Source organism: Megascapheus bottae, chromosome X, assembly GCF_031878675.1.
Source record: "Megascapheus bottae isolate mThoBot1 chromosome X, mThoBot2.hap1, whole genome shotgun sequence".
Lineage (NCBI taxonomy): Eukaryota > Metazoa > Chordata > Mammalia > Rodentia > Geomyidae > Megascapheus > Megascapheus bottae.
In genome coordinates, this window is record NC_143547.1 from 23,413,524 (window position 1) to 23,434,493 (window position 20,970).

General features: G+C 42.5%; 1 pseudogene; it reads right to left on the reverse strand.

The window, feature by feature from the left end:
• Positions 1–14,245: 14,245 nt before the first annotated feature.
• Positions 14,246–15,070, reverse strand: LOC150040594 (carbonic anhydrase 2 pseudogene; annotated as a pseudogene).
• Between the last annotated feature and the right edge of the window lie 5,900 nt (positions 15,071–20,970).

Consider the following 20,970-nt stretch of genomic DNA (forward strand, 5'->3'; position numbering starts at 1 on the left):
TCATAGGGGAGCTCTATGTTTAGTCTTTTGAGGAACTGCCATACTGCTTTCCATAGTGGTTGAACGAGTTTGCACTCCCACCAACAGTGTAGTAGGGATCCCTCCTGGCCACATCCCCTCCAGCATCTGTTGTTATTAGTTTTCCTGATCCTGGCCATTCTAACTGGAGTGAGGTGGAATCTTGAGCTATTGAAATTTTAAGATAAGATTTGGTTTCATAGTTTAGGCTAGCCTTAAACTCAAAATTCTCCTACTTCTGCCTCCTCTGTGCTGGGATTACAGTCAGGTACAACCATACACTGTAGTAAAAAGGGTTTTGTTGTTATTAATAGTTCTTTGAAACATTGAATTGTATCCTGTGTCCATATTTTTAGTATCAATCAGTACAGATTTTGCCTGGTAATATAGTTTAGATTAGAACTATCCCCCAAAGCCCATGTATTAAAGATTCAGTACTCTGCCTTTGGGGCTACTTTAAGGGGGTAGTGTCTTTAAGAGCTGGGGCCTAGTGGAAGGAAGGAAGGTCACTGAGGCATGCTGCTGAAGGAGACACGATCCCCTGCTGTCTGTCTTTGCTTCCAGGTTGCCTCTTATTTCTTCTTGTTCTATAGTTAAAAAGAGATGCTTAGGCTGGATGCCAGTGGCCCACAGCTGTAATCCTAGCTACTCAGAAGACTGATATCTGAGGGTCATGCGTCAGAGCCAGCCCAGGCACAAAAGTCTATGAGATTCTTATCCCAAATTAACCACCAGAAAACTAGAAGTGGCATGGTGGCTCAAGTGATAACAATAGCCTTGAGCTGAAGAGCTCAGGGACATTACCCAGGCCCAGAGTTCAAGCCCCATGAACAATAACAACAAAAAAGTTATGCCTAGCCAGGGTCATGTGGCTCACATATGTAATCCTAGCTACTAAGGAGGCTGAGATCTGAGGAACAAGGTTCTAAGCCAGTCTGGGCAGAAAAGTCCATGAGACTCTTATCTTTAATTACCCACCAGAAAATTGGAGGTCGAGTTGTGGCTCAAAGTGGTAGAGCACTAATCTTGAATGAAGTGGGGCTCAGAGGCAGTGCCAAGTCCCTGAGTTCAGGCCCCATAACTGGCCATAAAAAGAAAGGGAGAGGGCCGGAAGTTTGGCCTAGTGGTAGAGTGCTTGCCTAGCATGCACGAAGACCAGGGTTCAATTCCTCGGTACCATATACATAGAAAAAAAAGTCGGAAGTGGTGCTGAGGCTCAAGTGGTAGAGTGCTAGCTTTGAGAAAGTCCAAGGACAGTGCTCAGGCCCTTAGCCCAAGCCCAGGATTGGCAAAGAAAAAAGAAAGGGAGAGGATTTCTTTCAGACTGTCATGACAGAAACGTCCTTCTCCTGGCTGCCCCCACGATGACATGTTGCCTTGTCACAGTCCCCAAAGCTATGAGTCCACCATCGCTGGATGAAATAATCAAAACTAGACAGTACATCTCGAGGAGAGAGGCAGGCAATGGGTTAAGGATTGATTATGTGAAAGTTGTTGAGCTTTTGAGTTTTATCAAACAGATGAATTTATTAGGTGGCACGGAACTGAAGGCCTCCCTAGTTAGTGCCATCCCAAAATGGTTTGACAACTGTTCAGTGGCTGCTCAGGTATGGGAAAGCATGCATCTGCCCATTTGATCCTCTTTGCCCTTTTCCATTTGGTCCTCTTTAAAGCTAACCTAGAAGTGTGTGTGTGTGTGTGTGTGTGTGTGTGTGTGTGTGTGTGTGTGTGTGTGTGTGATTATGTGAGTCCTGTGGCTGGAACTAGGGCCTAGATATTGTCCCTAAGCTTTTGTACTCAAGGCTAGTAGTGCTCTACCACTTGAGCCACAGTTCCACTTCTGGCTTTTTGGTGATTAATTGGGGATGAGAGTCTTAAAGTCTTTCCTGCCTGGGCTGGCTTCAAACTGTGATCCTCAGATCTCAATCTCCTGAGTAGCTAGGATTACAAGGTGTGAGCCTATAACCTGGCCTCAGCTAGTTCATAATTGAATTAATTATCTAATGTGACTTGACTTAGCTCAGCCAGGAAGTTCTATTTTCTACTGCCAGCTGGGGGCATAGTCCCCTGGCAATTGAATTGGGTTGCAATAGCCAAAATGGCTCCCATCTGTGGCCAGAAATTGATGCCAATTGTTAGCTGGGAACTCAACAAAAGCTATTGTTCACAGCAGCCCCACGTGGCCTGTCTATGGGATTTGAGCTTCTTCCATGGGGTCAGGGGTCCAAGAGGGAGTATCCAGGGAAAATGTTTCAAATAGGAGAAACCAGAATCTGCTACTCATTAGTGCCTGACCTCAGCACAAAGTTATTACTGTACAGTTACATTATATTGGTTAGCCCAAGCCTGCCAAGTACAATGAAGGGAGAAATAAACTCACTTCTTGATGGGGAGAGGGACAAAGAACGGGTAATCATGTGTGTTATTCAGCTTTCTGTTACTGCAACAAATACCTAAGAGAATCAACTTACAAAGAGAAGAAAAATTGGGCATAGTGGCACACATCCATAGTTCCGGCTACTTGGGAAACTGATTTGAGGTCAGCCTGCTTTCCTGATAACACATCAAGAAAGAAAGAGCCAAGCACTGATGGCTCATACCTATAACCTTAGCTACTCAGGAGTCTGAGATCTGAGGATCATGGCACCAATCTAGTCCAGGAAGGAAGATTCATGAAACGCTTATATCCAAATAACCAGCAAAAAGTTGTAAGTGGAAGTGTGGCTCCAGTGATAGAGTGCTATCCTTCAGCATAATAACCAAGTGGAACACAAGTCTCAGTACCAGCACACACACACACACACACACACACACACCACATACACGTGTGCATGGGTGAATGCACACACACACATGCACCCACATCCACACACAAAGATACATTTTGGTTGGCAGTTTTGGAATAGTCAGTCATACTTAACTGGCTCCATTGCTTTGGGGCCTGTGGCAGGCAAGAAAACATGGCAGCAGGATGTGGCAAAACTGCTCACCTTATAGCCAAAATTAGAATGAGAGAAAGAAGTGATTGCTTATTCCCACTAGCCCTTCAAGGATGCACTGCCAATGACCTAAACCCTCTCTCTAGGCCCTACCTTGTAAAGTTTCCACTAGTTCATAGCAGTGATTCTTAAGGAACACATGTGAGTTTGGGGGAGACATTCTAGATCTAAATTATAACAGCATGTTTACCACATCACATTAAATACCTCTGTTCGGACTGGGAGTTTGGCCTCATGGGAGCGTGCTTGCCTAGCATGCATGAAGATCTGGGTTCAAGTCCTTAGTACCAGATACATAGAAAAAGCCGGAAGTGGTGCTGTGGCTCAAGTGGCAGAACTTTAGCCTTGAGAAAGCCCATGGACAGTGCTTAGGCCCTGAGTTCAAGCCTCAAGACTGGCAAAAAAACCCCATCTCTGTTCCCTGTTTGCACCACAGATAAAGATAGCGATATCAAAGAAACACATGAAGCCAGGTGCCTGTGGCTCACACCTGTAATCCTAGCTACTCAGGAGGCTGAGATCTGAGGATCACTGTTTGAAGCCAGCCTGGGCAAGAAAATCTGTGAGATTTTTCTCTCCAATTAGCACCAGGAAAACCACAAGTGGCACTGTGGCTCAAATTGGTAGGGTCCTAGCCTTGACGGAAAGAGCTCAGGGACAGCACCCAGGCTCTGAGTTCAAGCCCCATGACAGACAAATAGACAGACAGACAGACAGACAGACAGAAAGACAGACACCACATCATGAAAATGTCTCTGGAAGGCATCCCATAGACCATACTAGCTGATATTCTTTCTTCAGTTCCACCTGCTGAACACAGGCTAAGGGTGGAGCAGTGGCTAACAAGCAGTCATCGACCCCCAACTTGTGACACTGAATGAGCAAATAAAACACAACAGGACTAAGTGTTCACTGCAGACACACCTTGGCACGAGGCAGTAGTTCTCAAAAATAATTTATGAAACCAAATTAGGTCATCTATTTTTAATCATTGTGATTATTAATTTGACCAATTGTAATTCAATACTTCTCTCCCCTGCAATCATTCTTGAGAAGGAATTGTTCATGTTCTTGCCTCAAGGAATTATTTCCTTAATTCTTGCCTTTTTAAAGGCATAACGCCCTTCCTCTTTTTTTTCCTTCCCTTACATGTTAACAAATAATGCTGACTCTCACTTTTTTTCTCTAATAGTATCTAAAACACAATCCAGGAGAGTGGCTTTTTAAAAAATATGAATGATACAAATGCAAATGTCTATATTTAGAATACTTTCTTAAAGATAAAACACACACACACACACACACACACACACACACACACACACACACACACACACAACTAAGCCAGATGCTTGTGGCTCACACCTGTAATCCTAGCTACTCAGGAAGCTGAGATTTGAGAATTGTAATATGAAGCTAACCCTGGGCAGAAAAGTCCATGGGACTCTTTTTCTTTTGCCAGTCCTGGGCTTGAGCTCAGGGCCTGAGCACTGTCCTTGGGTTTTCTCAAGGCTAGAGCTCTACCACTTGAGCCTCAGCACCACTTCTGGCTTTTTGCTATGTATGTGGTACTGAAGAATCGAACCCAGGTCTTCGTGCATGCTACGCAAGCACTCTACTACTAGGCCAAACTCCCCCATGGGACTCTTTTAGCTAAGAAACTACCAAAAAACCTGGAAGTGGAGCTGTGGATCAAGTAGTAGAGTGCTATCCTTGAGCACAAAAACTCCAGTACAGTGCCCAGGCCCCGAGCTCAGGCCCCAGGACAGGTGGGTGTACACATGTGCACATCCCTACTCAGACACTCACAAAGGTAATGGATGAACTTGGGCTCTGTCTAATCACCTAGCAAATGATCTATAAAGACACCCAGCCACCTCTGTCAGCAAGCAGATGAAGAACCTACCTTGCTGCACATTGTGTTTGCTTTCTACTAAAAAAGGCTGGAAACTGCTTATCTGAAGCATGGCACAGATTTATTTCCACATGCTGCGACCCCTTTCTGGTCTTTCTATTTGACAAAAGAAAAAAAACCCTAGCAATCCATTTTGTTCACTGAATTTCTTTGTGCAGAAATTGTTTAACTCCTTCTAATTATAACACATTATCGAAAAAGAAAACCGGCCTGAAAATAAAAATTAAAAAAAAAAACCCTTAGGTGCTTTTAAGCTTGGACTCCTTTTGCAGTTGAGAAGATCCCAGCTGACAGCTGTGATAGAAATGCATAGGATTACACACTGGGTCTTTGACCATGACCTGGAAGTTGGGTCAGAAGAGTTTATCATTCTATTTGCTTGGCAACAGTACAAATTCCTGGGTGTGGGGGGGGGAGTATAGGAGATGGATAGGCCTAATATTTCTAGCTCTTTCTGGAATTCTGAGCACATCAGCACACCGATCTGAAGGCCCAGGATTATCCTGAGTGATGAAAAGCACTTCTTTTGAATTGCTACTCAAGTCATCAGCTATAAGGCCTGGACCTGAATCTGAACATTCAGTCACTTGCTTACATTCAGAAACAAATGGCATTTTGCCAGTGGCTTATGTCTGTAACCCTAGCTGCTCAGGAGGCTGAGATCTCAGGACCATGGTTTGAAGTCAACTCAGGCAGGAAAGCCATCTCTAATTAAATACCAAAACAGCCAGAAGTAGAGCTGTGATTCAAGTGGAAAAACACTAGCTTTAAGCACAAAAGCCTCCAGGAACGGGCCCCGAGTTCAAGACCCAGGATAGGCACAAGACAGTCAGGTCAAGACGAGGGGGGAGTTGAGGGGAAGACACAGAGAGGGGAGGGGAAGGGAGGGAGAGACAGCTTTTGTTAGCTACCGGAAAGTATAACAGACTCTATTGGGGGCTGGGAATAGGCAGGATGGGGTAGGATAAATGGTGGTGAGGATGAATGAAGGTGGACAGGTCAAATAATTTACATGCATGTATGAATTCTGAACAAAGAAACTTAATGAAATCATTTTAAGTTGAGGAGAGACAATAAGCAAGGGTAATGGAAAGGGCATGGATAAGCTTGATTAGGGATCATTGTGTACATGAACGGAAATATCACAATGACCGCTCCCTTTTGTACAATTAATATATGCTAAGAAAAAAAAAACTTAAGAAAATAAGAATTTTCTTGTGGGGCACTGATGGTGTATGCATATAGTCCTAGCTACTCAGGAGGCTGAGATGTGAAGATTGCAGTTTGAAGCCAGCCAGGGCAGGAAAGTTCCAAAGAGACTTTTATCTCCAATTAATCATTCAAATACCAGAGAAGGAGCTGTGTGTTAAAGTGGCAGAATGCTAGCCTTGAACAGAAGAGCTCAGGGACAGTGTCCAGGTCCCAATTCAAGCACTATGACTGACCAAAAGAAAAAAAGCTGGAAGTGGAACTGTAGCTCAAGAGGTAGAGCCTTGAGTGAAAATGGTGAGAGCACAAGGCCCTAAGTTGAAGCCCCAGTACTGGAACCAAATTGAATAATATGAGAGAAAATCTCTTTGTCTCCCTCCTCCCTCCTCTCCTCTCTTCTCTTCTTCTCCCCCGGCCCTCTCTCTCCCTCCTTCCTTCCTTCCCTCCCTCCCTCCCCCCCTCTCTCTCCAAAGCTAGGGAATTCTCAGTCTGACTCTTGCCTTACACACAGCAATGTTATAACCTTGAGAAAGATGAAACGAAGGCCAGGAACTGTGCATGCATAGATTTGCTGGGGGGCCTCCAGGTACAGGAATAGAATCAGTCCTTTTCACTCCTAGTCTCAGGGGACATTAATCCTAGGGCCAAGTTCAAAAGAAACTGTATCTGTCTAAACTGAGACCCTTCTTAATGTATTTGAGATTTCAGACTTATTTGTGACTCTAACTTATTTAAAGCTTTTCTGACTTTGAGGAATTAAGCACACTTCCTGATGTATAGGTAACCATTTCTAACATACTGGAGACCCATACCTACCTTGGATCAGATCCATCATTTCACATGACAGATCTTTCTCTTTTTTTGCCAGTCATGGGGCTTGAACTCAGGGCCTGAACACTGTCCTTGGGCTCTCTCAAGGCTGGAGTTCTACCACTTGAGCCACAGCATCACTTTCAGATTTTTTTCTATGTATGTGGTAGTGAGGAATCGAACCTGGGTCTTCATGCATGCTAGGCAAGCACTCTACCACTAGGTCAAACTCCCAACTCCAACAGACCTTTCTTGACATATGTCAGACACTTCTTGATTTGGTTGGGGGTTCCTTATTGTTTGAGATTCTTCCTGAACTATTTGTGAGTCATTCAGATTTGTTTAGAACCTTGCCAGGCAAGTTTGAGACACTTTCTGATGTACTTTGCCCTCATCCTGAGAACTTTAACATATTTCTAGACACATTTGAGGCATCCTATTTAAGATTCTTCTTGTCTGGTTTAGATCAAGCAAGACATATTTAAAACTCTCTCTGAACCAGTGAATGATACCTGCATTCCCAGCTATTCCGGAGGTTGAAATCTTAGATGATCATGTGAAGCCAGTCCGAGTAGAAAAGCCCTTAAAACTTTGTCTCCAAAATAACAAGCAACTCCAGGAAGTGGAAAGAAAGAAACAACAACAACAACAACAAAATAACAAGCAAATGTCTGGACTGGAAGCATAGCTTAAGTGATAGAAACCAAACCAAAGAAGCAGGAAAGAGAATGTGAAGAAGGAAGGAAGGAAGGAAAGAAAAAGGGAGGGAAGAAGGAAGGAATGAAGGAAAGGAGGAAGGGAGAGTGGGAGGAAGGGAAGGAAGGGAGGGGAAGAAGGGAAATAAAACATGGGTAGGAGGGGCTAGGGGTGTGGCTCAAGTGGTAGAGTACCATCTTAGCAAGCAAACAGAAGCCTTGAGTTAAACAAACAAAAACAGAATAACACCCTTATGTAATAATTCAAACACATATTCTGACTTAAGACTGTTTCAGACTTGACACCTTTTGTGACATACTTACAAACATTCCTTATGTAATGGGACTATTCCCATTGGTTTGACACTTTCATGTTTCAAATTTTTCTGGAGTGTTTTAAGATACTTTCAAATTTGTTTGAGATAATTTTTGACATGTTTGAGACCATGGCTAATATCCTATCATTCTATCAAAACCCTAACAGATTTGTGAACTTCCCTAGTGACTTATATGAGATTCTTCAATTGGAACCTTTTCCAGAGTCACTGGGCTCTTTCTCACATTTTCTCCCTCAAGTGCCTTGTATTGACTTCCTCTCCTCCTCCTCCTCCTCCTCCTCCTCCTCCTCCTTTTCCTCCTCCTCTCCCTCCGACTCCTCTTCCTCCTCCTCCGTCTTCTCCTCCTCTTTTCTTGTGACAGTCCCACGGCTTGCAATCAAAGCCTGAGCACTGTCCTTGGGCTTTCTCAAGGCTAGAGCTCTACCACTTGAGCCACAGCATCACTTCTGGCTTTTTGTTTGCATGTGGTACCAATGAATTGAATACAAGGATTCTGGCATGCTAAGCAAACACTCCACCACTAGGCCACACTCCCAACCCCCTTCTACTTCTTCATTACAACAAAATAGCCAAGGTTGAATACTTTAAAAATTAAACAGGTCATTTAGCTCATCATTTTGGAGGCATATCACAGTGGCAAATGCAATGAATGAAAGAGAGATCACATCAGCAAATAGGAAGCCAAAGAGGTTGGGAAGTTAGTTGCCAGACTCATTCTTTGCTTATAACCCTGTCTTGAGAACGAATTCAGTCAACCCACCAGGAATATTTCAGTTCCTTCTAAAGGAAGTATCGCATTCTAAGAGTTTGAAAGCAACAAAAATTAATCTCCCCGGACAGCCTGTAATACTAGCTGTTCAGAAAGTTGAGATCTGAGGATACCGGTTCAAAGCTATATCAGGCAAGAAAGTCCAGGAGACTCTTATGTCCAATAAACCACCAGAAAACTGGAAGTGATGCTGTGGCTTAAAATGGTAGAGCACTGGGGGGTGTGGGGGGGGGAGGGAAATGGGTACCAAGACATGTGAAAGGGTATCAATGTACGTGAATTAATGCACCTTCTATCTGGCAAATATCATGTAACCCTTTTACTAATTACAATAAAAAAATGGTAGAGCACTAGCCTTGAACAAGAAAGCTCAGTGACAGCACCCTGGCCCTGAGTTCAAGCCCTATGTCTGACAAAAAATTATCTCACACTTCCAAAAGCCAGAAGTCTGAGATCAAGGTAGACTCATTTGAAGTCTGTTTCCTGCCCCTCATGAATATATTACTCTACTCCCTCCATGTACTTCTCTTTGTGTCTTGGCATCATTTTTTGTTTGTTTAGTCAGGTTTTTTCCAAAAAGAAATTTGGAGCCAGGCTCAGTGGCTTATACCTGTAACCCAAGCTACTCAGGAGGCTGAGATCTGAGGATCGCGGTTCAAAGCCAGCTGGGGTACTAAAGTCCATAAGACATTTATCTCCAATTAACCACCAGAAAACTGGAAGTGGTGCTGTGGCTCAAGGGGTAGTGCAGTAGCCTTGAGTGGAAGAACTCAGGGACAATGCCCAGCCCCAGAGTTCAAGTCCCACAGCTGCTGAAAAATATTTTTTTTTGAGACTGAGTCTTACTATAATGTGCAGGCTGGCTTTGACCTTCCTGTGTGGCTCAAGTGGGTTTTGAACTCCCAGTCTTTTTGCTTCAACCTCCTAAATGCTGGGATTACAGATATGTACTACCATATTCAGCCACACAGTCTTAAAGTAGTAAGGATAAGTTACACATACATCTCAGTAGGAGCTAGGGGCTGGTGGCCCACTATAATTCAATAAGAGTTCATCTTTCTTTTGTCAATTGTGGGGCTTGCATTTGGGGCTAGGTGCTGTCCCTGAACTCTTCAGCTCAAGGCTAGCGCCCTACCACTTGAGCCACAGTGACACTTCTGACACCTCCATTTTTCTGGTGGTTAGTTGGAGATAAGAATTTCAAGATCTTTTGTGCCTAAGGTGGCTTTGCACTATGATTCTCATGTCTCAGCCTCTTGAGTAGTTTTCATTACAGGTGTGAGCCACCGGTGCTGGCCTACGAGTTCATTTCAACTAATTTCATTGTTTCCAAATAGGATCCTAATCTGAGCTTTCAGGTTCCTGTGAAATTTGAGGAGGACTCTGTTCAACTCCATATGTCTACTAGTGCATATGAGATGTGTTCTGGCTCTGCCTGTCTGCTTGATGTCTTCAAGTTCTATTTCAAACTCTGATGAATTCTAGAATTTTCTGACATGTAGCAATGGGTCCTGATTGTTTGAGACTTTGCTTGTTGTGTTTGAAGTCCTCTCTAATTTGCTTGAAACTCTTGTATGAGACTCTTCCTGACACATGTGAAATTGCTGTGACATTTTTCTACTCTTTCTGACATATCTGTGGATTTTCTCAATTTATGTGAGATATTTTCTAACTATCTGAGAGCATTCTTGGAATATTTGAAACACTTCTTATGACCTCGAGAGCATTCCTAAAAAATCTGATAATTTCTTTTACCTATTCAACATTCCTCATGACTATTTTTTTCTGGTGCTCATCCTGGGTTTGAACTCAGGGATGGAGCACTGTCTCTGACCTTTTGTGTTAGTGCTCTATCACTTGAGCCACAGCTTCATTTCTGGCTTTTGCTGGTTAGTTGCCTGGACTGGATTTGAACTGTAATCTTCACATCTCAATCTCCTGAATAGCTAGGATTAAAGATGTGAACCCCCAGCGCCTAGCTCCTTCTGTGCTTTATCTGTAACTTATCCTTACTTCTTTAAGAGGCTTTCTCTTTTGTTTTTGCTGTGTTGTAGATTGAAACAAAGACCTCATGAATACTATGTCTACGCTTGCTCTTCCTCTTAAGCCCCAGCCCCATTTTTTTTGCCAGTCCTAGGGCTTGAACTCAGGGCCTATGCACTCTCCTTGAGCTTTCTCAAGGCTAGAGCTCTACCACTTGAGCCACAGCACCACTTCTGGCCTTTTCTATGTATGTGGTACTGAAGAATTAAACCCAGGTCTTCCTGTATGCTAGGCAAGCACTCAACCACTAGGCCAAACTCCCCAACCATATGCAGGAACTTTTTTTTTTTGCCAGTCCTGGGGCTTGAACTCAGGGCTTGGGCACTGTTCTTGGACACTTTTTGCTCAAGGCTAGATTCCTACCACTTGAGCCACAGCGCCACTTCTGGCTTTTTCTGTGTATGTGGTTCTGGGGAATGGAACCCAGGGCTTCATGCATGCTAGGCAAGCACTCTACCAGTAGGCCACACTCCTGGCCCTTAACATTCTCTCTTTTTTTCCTCCCCTGAAGACTTAGTTCGTATCTTTTTTTTGCCAGTCCTGGGTCTTGAACTCAGGGCCTGGGCCCTCTCCTTGGACTTTCTCAAGGCTAGAGCTCTACCACTTGAGGGACAGCACCATTTCTGGATTTTTTTTTCTGTGTATGTGCTACGAGGAATTGAACCTGGGTCTTTGTGCATGCTAGGCAAGCAAGCACTCTACCACCAGGCCAAACTCCCAGTCCCCCAGCCCATTTTTGTGTTTGCTTTTTTGTGTTGGTTTTGGCTATACTCATGATCTCCCTGTCTCCACCTCCTGACTATTTGAGATTACAGGTGTACATCACAATACCTGGCTTTTTCATGACTTCTTTTAGACTCTTTGTGACATATTATCTACTTTTTTTGGAGTTGTTTTAGACACTTCCCAACTTACTTGAACTTTTCCTGTTGCTTCCGAGAATCTTTTGGAGGTATTTGGGTTTCTCTCACCTGGCGATGCACACTGACTTCTTCAGAGCTATTATTCCTGGCTACTTTGACAACCTTCCAGATGTGTTTGAGGAGATTCCTGATGGATTTGAAAATCATTGGCTCTCTTTACAGCACTTCCTACTATTTTGTTACTCTACCTGATCTATTTGAGACCCTTCCTGTGACCATTCCTGGAATGATATAACTCTCATTTATATTTGAGTTACTTCCTTTCTGTTTGAGATCCTTCCTGACTTAATTATAACTCTTTGAAACTACTTTGAAAACCTCCCTAACTTGTTGGAGATGTTTTCTCCTACATTTGATAGTCTGCCTTCCTCCACTCTGTTGTAGACATGGCCTGACAAGTTTAAGACTTAATCCTGCCAAAATGGATGGACCTAGAACAAATCATGTTAAGTGATGTAAGCCACACACCCAGGCACAATCGCACATGTTTTCTCTCATGTGTGGAAGCCAGGTCTAAAATACATAGGGCATGTTGAATTATTCATTATACAGGTCTCCAGGCATTCAAAGACAGTGAGACCAAAAGAGAACAATCATAGGGGAGAAAGAAAAGGCCTAACGCCTACATGCCCCTGATCATACAAGATAATATTTATCAAAATGAACTCCAGAAATGGAAATGAGAGGTTTTTATTCTTCATTTCTGCTGTTTTCTTTTTGTTGCTCATTTATCTGTCTTGGAGAGGGTAAAGGGAGGCACAGAAACGGAGAGACAAAGGGTGAACAAATGCATCAGTGATACTCACTAGACACTATTGAAAATGAACCATACGACTTGTGGAAAAACAGAAAGGGAAGGAAGAGGTGCTGTATTCCAAAAATAAATGTACTCATTACCTGATTTATGTAATTGCAACACCTCTGTACCTCATCTTTGTAATAACAGTAAAAAAAAAGACTTATTCTGAGTTTGAGACTCTTTCTACTATATTTGATAGCCTACTTCATGTACATAAGAATCTTCTAGACTTGTTTGAGAGTCTTCACAGTTTGTTTCAAACTCATTGCAGTGTATTTGAAAACTCATATGACATTCTTGAGACACTTTTAACTTGTTTGAGTCCTTGTTGAAAGCAGATTTATTTTTCTTTGTTTGAGAAACTTTCCAACACATTTAAAGCTCACTCATGGGTGCTGGTGGCTCTCATCTGTAATTCTAGCTACTCAGGATACTAAGATCAGAGGCTCGCAGTTCAAAGCCAGCTTAGCCAGAAAAGTCTATGAGCCTCTTATCTCCAATAAACTACTCAGAAAAAGGAAGATGTGGCATTGTGACTCAAGTGATAGAGGGTTAATAATAATAAAATAAAAATAAAGCTTTCCCAGATGTTTCCCTAGTCTTTTCAGTGTGATTTGAGATTTGTAATCATGTTAAATTCTTCCTAACAAGATTAAGAGCTTTCCTGATTTTCCCCCATGCTTACTGAAATACTTGAAGCCTTTTCTGACTTGCTTGAAATTCTTCTTGTTTAAAAACTCTCATGGCATGTCAGAGACCATTGCTGACATGTATGCTATGCATCCTGTGGTATTCAAAACACCTTCTGCCTTTGAGACTACTCTGACTTGTTTTTCTGTTGGGCCTGGGTACTGCCTCTGAGTTTTTGTGCTCAAAGCTAACACCCTATCATTTGAACCACAGATGCACTTCCAGTTTTCTGGTATTTAATGGGAGATAAGAGTCTCATGGACTTTCCTGCTCTGACTGCCTTAAAATCATGATCCTCACATTTCAGCCTCCTGACAACTAGTCAGGATTACAGGCAAGCGCCATAGGCACCCTGCTTTTTTTGAATTCTGAATTTTATTAGAGAATATATCTAAAGTACAATATTTATTAAGTTATGATATTTGAGTGGAAATATACTCTGTGTCACAACTATAACAATTTTTACAGCTCATATTTCATTCACTTCATTCTAGCATTCCAAAGTCACTAAAGTATAACATAATTCACATTTAAGATAACTTTGCTACAAATATATAAGAATTTTAAGAATAATTTTCATTAATAATATGACATCATGGAATCATGAGTGCTTAATTTATCTGATTCACAGTACACAAAATCATGACTCTCTGGCCTTGTTTACTTAATTCCATTTGTTTTCTAATATGGATTTGCACTCAGCCATTCTACATCCCTATGTTTTGAGAAGAACATTTTAGCAGTCAGTTCTGAGTGCTCCTCACTCTGCTTGCTGTGGACAAACTCACCTTTCTGCCCTTTGCATTTGGTTCCTGTTTCGAAAAGGCTATGGCATAAGCCAAGCACCAACTCTCATGGCACGTCCCCCAGGCAGGACTCTCGCTCTTCACATTTATTAGTAAGCACGACAGGTGGGAGATGAAGGATCGATAAGACCAGACACAAAGCAGCCGGGGTCCACATCACCAAGGGAAACTTGTGCTGAGCTACTGAGAAACACCTGAAGAAGAGTCACGGCTTGGATGCCAGCTCTCCGGCCTCCTCATTCATTGGAAGGAAGCTTTGACTTGTCTGCTCTTCAGTGGCTGAGTTGGGCACCAATTGTCCACCATCGCTTCCCCAGGTTCCCTCTCTCCATTGAAGTGCAGTTTGCGGAACTGCAACATCTGCTCACTGCTGACGGTGATGGGTTCCTTGAGCACAATCCAGGTCACGCATTCCGGAAGAGGAGGGGTAGTCAGAGAGCCTAGGTAGGTCCAGTAGTCCAAGCATCCAGGAAGGAGCCCACAGGGATCAAAGTTCGTGAAGTCCATGCTCTTGCCCTGGGTTTTAATAGAATCCAGCGCATCAAGGATTTTCTGAAGCCCCAGTGTATCACTGCTGATCTTCAAAAAAATACCCAGCACTGCCAGGTGTTGCACAGCTTTCCCAAAGTCCCTGTATTTAGTGTTCCAGTGAACCAGGTGAAGCTCTGCAGCGTATTTCACTTTATCCACAGTGTACTCAGATCCTTGCCCGTCAGAGGAGCCCCAGTGAAAGTGAAGCTGAGCCAGCAGGTAAGGGCCATCCAGGGGGCCTCCTCTCAACACGGCTTTGTCCTGAGAGTCGTCAAACTCCACGTTGAAGGAGTGGCTATTGTTGAGGATCTTTTGGGAGGCAGCTTACCCATAGCACACGTAGAGGGGCTTCAGGCCTGGGTCGTACTTGGCTGCTTTGGTATCGATGTCCACCAGGGACTGGCATTCTCCTTTGGCAATGGGGAAGTCCTGGTGCCAGTGGTGAGGCCCATTGTGCTTGCCGTATCCCCAGTGATGGGACAAGGTGGCGCGGTCGGTCGAGGCCAGGCAGGAGTTGGTCCTCATCTAGTGACTGCTGTTGGGGCGCCCGCATGGCGTGTCTCCTTTTTAAGATTCTTCTTGCCATGCGCCAGTGGCTCATGCCTAAAATGCTAGCTATTCAGGAGACTGAGATCTGAGGATCAGGGTTCAAATCCAGCCCGAGCAGCAAAGTTGTGAAACTCTTACCTACAATTAATCACCAGAAAACCAGAAGTGGCACTGTGGGTCAAAGTGGTAGAGTACTAACCTTGAGTTGAAGAGCTCAGATACCTTAAGGTCGTTCCTTGTGAATTCAGAAACCTTTTGGACTCTTCCTCGTGTGTTTGAGAACCTTCACGACTTGTGTATGCCTCTAAATTTCATAGGTGGACGCTTTTCTGACTTCACCAAGTTCTTCTCTGCCTTTTTTGGGGGGGAGTGTGTCAGTCCTGGGGCTTGAACTGAAGGTCTGGCCATTGACCCTTACGATTTTTGCTCAAAGCTAGTTCTTTACTGATGGGGATCTGCTTTGCTCTCATAACTCCATGTTGCCACCCTCCAATGGCCACCCTCCCCGGAATTTTATCCCTGTCCTTGAGTTATTCTCAGCCAAACTTCATGCCAGGCTTTATCTGAAAGTGCACTGTCTGCTACAGTTACAAGGACATTATACAGTCTGCTACAATGACAAAGACATTCAAAAGAAAATCTTACCCTGAAATGTATAAAAACCGTAACCATCACCCCTCCCCATTGCTCTGACTCTGCTCTATGTTACATGGAGTCTCTGTTCTAGTCTGTTTGAAAATCTTTCTCTGTGTTCTAGAAAGTCCCTAAGAAGTTTCAGACATTTTCTGTTCAATGCTCATTCTGGATCTGCTTAGTGTATTTAGAATACATTTCCTGGTATGTCTGAAAACATTCCTGATTTATATAAAATGGCTGTCATATCTTGAAGACCCTCTATTGCTCTTCTGAAAACTTCCTTAGAATCACTGGTGGCTCACACCTGTGTAATCTTAGCTACTCAGGAGACTGAGTATCCAAATTCAAAGCCAGTCGGGTCAGGAAAGTCTGTGAGACTCATCTCCAATTACCCACCAGAAAACCAGAAATGGTGTAATAGTTCAAAGTGGATGAGTGTTAACCTTTAGCAAAAGAGCTTAGGGACAGTGCCCAGGCCCTCCTGAGTTCAATTCCCAGGACCAACAAATAAATAAATAAGAAAGAAAGAAAGAAAGAAAGAAAGAAAGAAAGAAAGAAAGAGAGAGAGAGAGAGAGAGAGAGAGAGAGAGAAAGAAAGAAAGAAAGAAAGAAAGAAAGAAAGAAAGAAAGAAAGAAAGATGAAATTAAAAAAACAACTTCCTTCAAAGTTTGGGTCACATATTCCTCTCTGAACTGTGTACTTTGTGCTATCTTTAAATCTCTCCCTGATATGTGTGATACCCTTTAGGACTTGTTTGAGTTTCTTAGTGGCCTATTCTATTTATTTATGACTTATCTGAGACATATCTAGAGGTATGTGTGTCTGTTTGAGACACTTAGTGTCATATTTAAAGCTCTTGTTGATTCTGTGCAGTCCTTCTGGACTTGCATAAAAGGATTAATGATGTAATTAATATTACTCCTCTCTCTTCTAGATGATTTCTGAGACCATTCAGACACTTCTTAACATGTTTAAGATGCCTGCTGGCATGTTTAAGAGTCCTCTTGTCATATTTAAGAACCTGATATATTTAAGACTCTTCTGGACATGTTTTCAGGACTTTTTTTTGAGACTCTTTCTGACATATTGAGAAATCTTGCTGAATTGCTAGAGCTGTTTCCCAGCGTATTGGAGTCTCTCCATGAAGCATTTACCTCCCTTCCACGTGGCTTTAAGGCTCTTACAGACCCTGAAGGACGAATGTCATGCTTTTCCTACTTTGAGATCTACCCTGGGTTGAGAGGATTTCTAACTTGTTTCAGACTCTTTCACTGTCTTGAGAATATTTCTTCTATGTTTGAGACCCTTCCTCATGTGTTTGAGCCTTCTAGGCGATATTCCACAGCTTACCTAAAGTGGTAGAAATCAGTTCCAGCACACACACACACACACACACACACACACACACACACACCTCTATAGTTAAGATCTTTCCTGACATATATGTAACCATGGCTAAAATATTGGCAGAGATGCTTGGTTCCTAACATGTGTGCAGCCATTCCTGATTTGCTTGAGATGATTCATGTTTCTGAAATATTTGCTATTACTTCTGATGCATTTGGGAATCTTCTGGAGGTCTTTGAGATGCTTCCAGGATGGAACTATTAGGACATAGTTGAGATACGTGTGTGTGTGTGCGTGCACATGTGCTAGTCCTGGGCCTTGAACTCAGGGCCTGAGTGCTGTCCCTAAGCTTCTATGCTCAAGGCTAGCACTCTACCACTTGAAGCCACAGCTCCATTTCTAGCTTTTTGGTAGTTAGTTGAAGATAAAATCTCATAGACTTTCATGCTCATGCTGGCTTTGAACCAGGATCCTCAGATCTCAGCCTCCTGAGTAGCTAAGATTACAGGCACAAACCACCAGTGGCCAGCTTAGTTGAGACTTTGCTTTCCTCTTTGCAGTCATTCTTGACTCTTTTGAGAAACTTTTCCTACCAGAGCTTTTTCCTGACATAGTGAAGACTCTTTCAAACTGCGTTAGAAAATCTTTCTAACATACAGGGGATCTTTTCTAACTTGCTTGAGACTCTTCTTGATTTGTTCAAGAGCCTTCCTGACATGTTAGAGACTTCATTTTTCATATATTTTGTTGTAATTAACAGAAGGGTTGCATTATATTCACCAGACAGAAGGTGCATTACTTCACAAACATTGATACCCTTTCTCATGTCTTGGTCCCCATTTCCCTCCACCCCCACCTCAGCCCCTCATCTTGTTTCCCCCCCTTGCCCATCCTATTTTAAATAACCAAATAACCATATATGCAATATAACAGATAAACAGGTAAAATACTGTAACAATTTGAGATAACCAAGGGACAGCAAAAGAAATGAGAGATAGCATAGTACATTAAGGACAACAATCACTCGTTATATGGCTTTTGTTTCTATCTCCTGGAGGTCCTTTCTTTTAGCATTAGATTATATGGCTTTATGTATCTAGGTTTTGCTCTATTGTAAATCTCTGCTAGGAGAGCCCAAGGTTTCTGCTGATTATGACAAATGAGGGAAACCATTGAGCCTATGTTCCTTTGAGTCTGGCTTACTTCACTTAATATGATTTTTTTCTAAGTCTTTACATTTCCTTACAAATTGGGCAATGTTGTTCTTTCTGACAGCAGCATAGAATTCCATTGTGTATAAATACCACAACTAGAGACTTTTTTGAGTGAATTTGAACCTCTTCATTTAGTTTGGTAAACATCACTGAAATATTTATGGCTCATTCTTACTACCACGAGAATTTTCCTAACTTATTTGAGATACTACCCTTAGGTATTTGAGACACTTCCTCTCTGTTCTGGACAGTTTCTGCTCCTGAGAAGTTTAAGGACATTTCTGGTCATTTTTGAGACTTTTCCTGCCATTTTTAGGAGTCTTTTCTTATTTGTTTGAGATGTAAACTTACTGAAAACCTTTCCTGACAAGTTTGGGAACCTTTCAGAGTTATTTAGGTCTTTCTGAGCCCTAAATTCTCTCACTAGTCCTTTGTTTACATACCTAATTCCTTTCTGACTACTTTAGAACCTTTTAGACTTGTTTGAGAACATTCCTGATCATAGGAGACCCTTCCTCTCTGTCCACAAGACTTCCTGATGTGCTGCCTGCTCTTCCTGGTTTAATTGAGACTTACTGACAATTGGAGGCCATTTCTGGCAGAGACACCGTATTTCTTTTTTATTTCTTCTTTCTTTTTTTTTGTCAATTATGGGGCTTGAACTAAGGGCCTGGGCCTGTCCCTGAGCTCTTTTGCTCAAGACTAGCACTCTATCACCTTCAGCCATAACTCCACTTCCAGTTTTCTGGTGATTAACTGGAGATAAGAGTCTCATGGACTTGCCTTCTCATTCTGGTCTTGAACTGTGATCCTCATATCTGTGCCTCCTGAGTAGCTGGGATTACAGGTGTGAGCCACCAACACCTGGCAATACCCTATTTCTGTTTGGGATTCTTACTGATTTACTTGCAACTTCTTCTTCTTATGTTGCTTTGAGCAACCTCCAGACTTGTTTGTGATACTTTCTCATGTATTAGAAACTTTTCCTCTCTATTCTGGATATTTCTTGACAAACTTGAGCCCTTTCCTTTCATGCTGGAGACATCCCCTAACATATTTGAGGCCTTTCTAACATATTAGACAATTTCTTCGTGGATCTTCGTGGATTTAACATGCTTTCTGACAGGAGGACTATTCACACTGTCAAGAAAACCTGGCAGAAAGGGTCATAAATAAAGAACCAGTATATCAAATTCATCACAGAAGAAGTGAATGGTTTGAGAATCTTTTCCAGTAACATATAAGAGACCTTGAGATATGTCCACATTTATTTATATCCCTTCCTTGACAAATTTCAAAGCTTCCCCTGTATGATTTTGAGAACCTTCTAGTCTGATTTGAGGGAATTCATGATAGATTACAGTTCCTTCCTTTCTCTTTGTGACACTTCCTGTAATGTTTGAAACATATCCTGATATGAGAAAATTATTCCTGGTATGTTTGAGACTCTTCTAGAATAACGTTGAAGCCCTCCCTATGGGGACAGTTGAAACCCTTTCTGAGCTTGCCAAAGACTCTACTTGACTTAAGACCCTTCCTGATGTGTTTGTGACCTATACTTGTTTAGCATTCTTCCTTACAAGTTTGAGATTTCTTTTTCTTCCTTTCTTCCTTCCTTCCTTCCTTCCTTCCTTCCTTCCTTTCTCTCTCTCTCTCTCTCTCTCTCTCTCTCTCTCTCTCTCTCTCTCTCTCTCTCTCTCTCTCTCTCTCTTTCTCTCTCTCCTTCTTTTTTTCTTTCGTTTGCTAGCCCTGGGGCTTGTACTCAAGGTTAGAACTCTACCACTTGAGCCATAGCATTACTTCTGGCTTTTTCTATGTGGTGCTGAGGAGTTAGACCCAGGTCTTTTTACATGCTAGGCAAGCACTCTATCACTAGGCCAAACTCCGGGCCCAAGTTTGAGACTTCTGGAAATACCCATGAACCTTTCCTAGTTGAGATTGTTGCCTTCCTGATTACCTTTGATTCATCACTGAGACTGAACCCAAGGCCTTGTACATGCTCAACAAGTGCTCTGTCACTTGAGCTATGCCTCCAGCCCTTTTGTTTTTGTTTTATTCTCATTTATCTATTTATTTATTTACTTCTTTCTCTTTTTTTTTCCTTCCAGTCATGGGCCTGGTTAATGTCCCTGAGCATTTTTTGCTCAAGGCTAGCACTCTACCACTTTAGCCACAGCATCACTTCCCATTTTCTGGAGGTTACTTGAAGATAAGAGCTTCATAGACTTTCCTGCCCTGCCTGGCTTTGAACTTGGATGTAGCTAAGATTACAGATGTGAGCCACTGGCACCTGGCTCTAAGACCTTTCTTGACCATTTAATACTCTTCCTGCAAACTTTGGCATCTTTTTTTGTCATGTTTTATACCCTTCTACACTTGCTGGAGACTCATTCTGACTTGCTTAATCTGACCAGGTCAGATTCTCTCTCATATCCTTTGATGCTTCTTGACTTGTTATATGAGATAGTTTCCTTGGCATAGTTGAGATATTTTTGGACATATTTGAAGTATTTGAAGCTTTCTTTGATATATGTTAGACTCTTCTTGATGCCTTTGAGACCCTTTCTGTTATGTTTTAAACCTCTTCTGACTTGGGTGATACCCTTGTGACATACTTGAAATGCCTGACATGTTTAAGACTTTCCATGGCACATTTGTGACCCATCCTGATTTGCTTG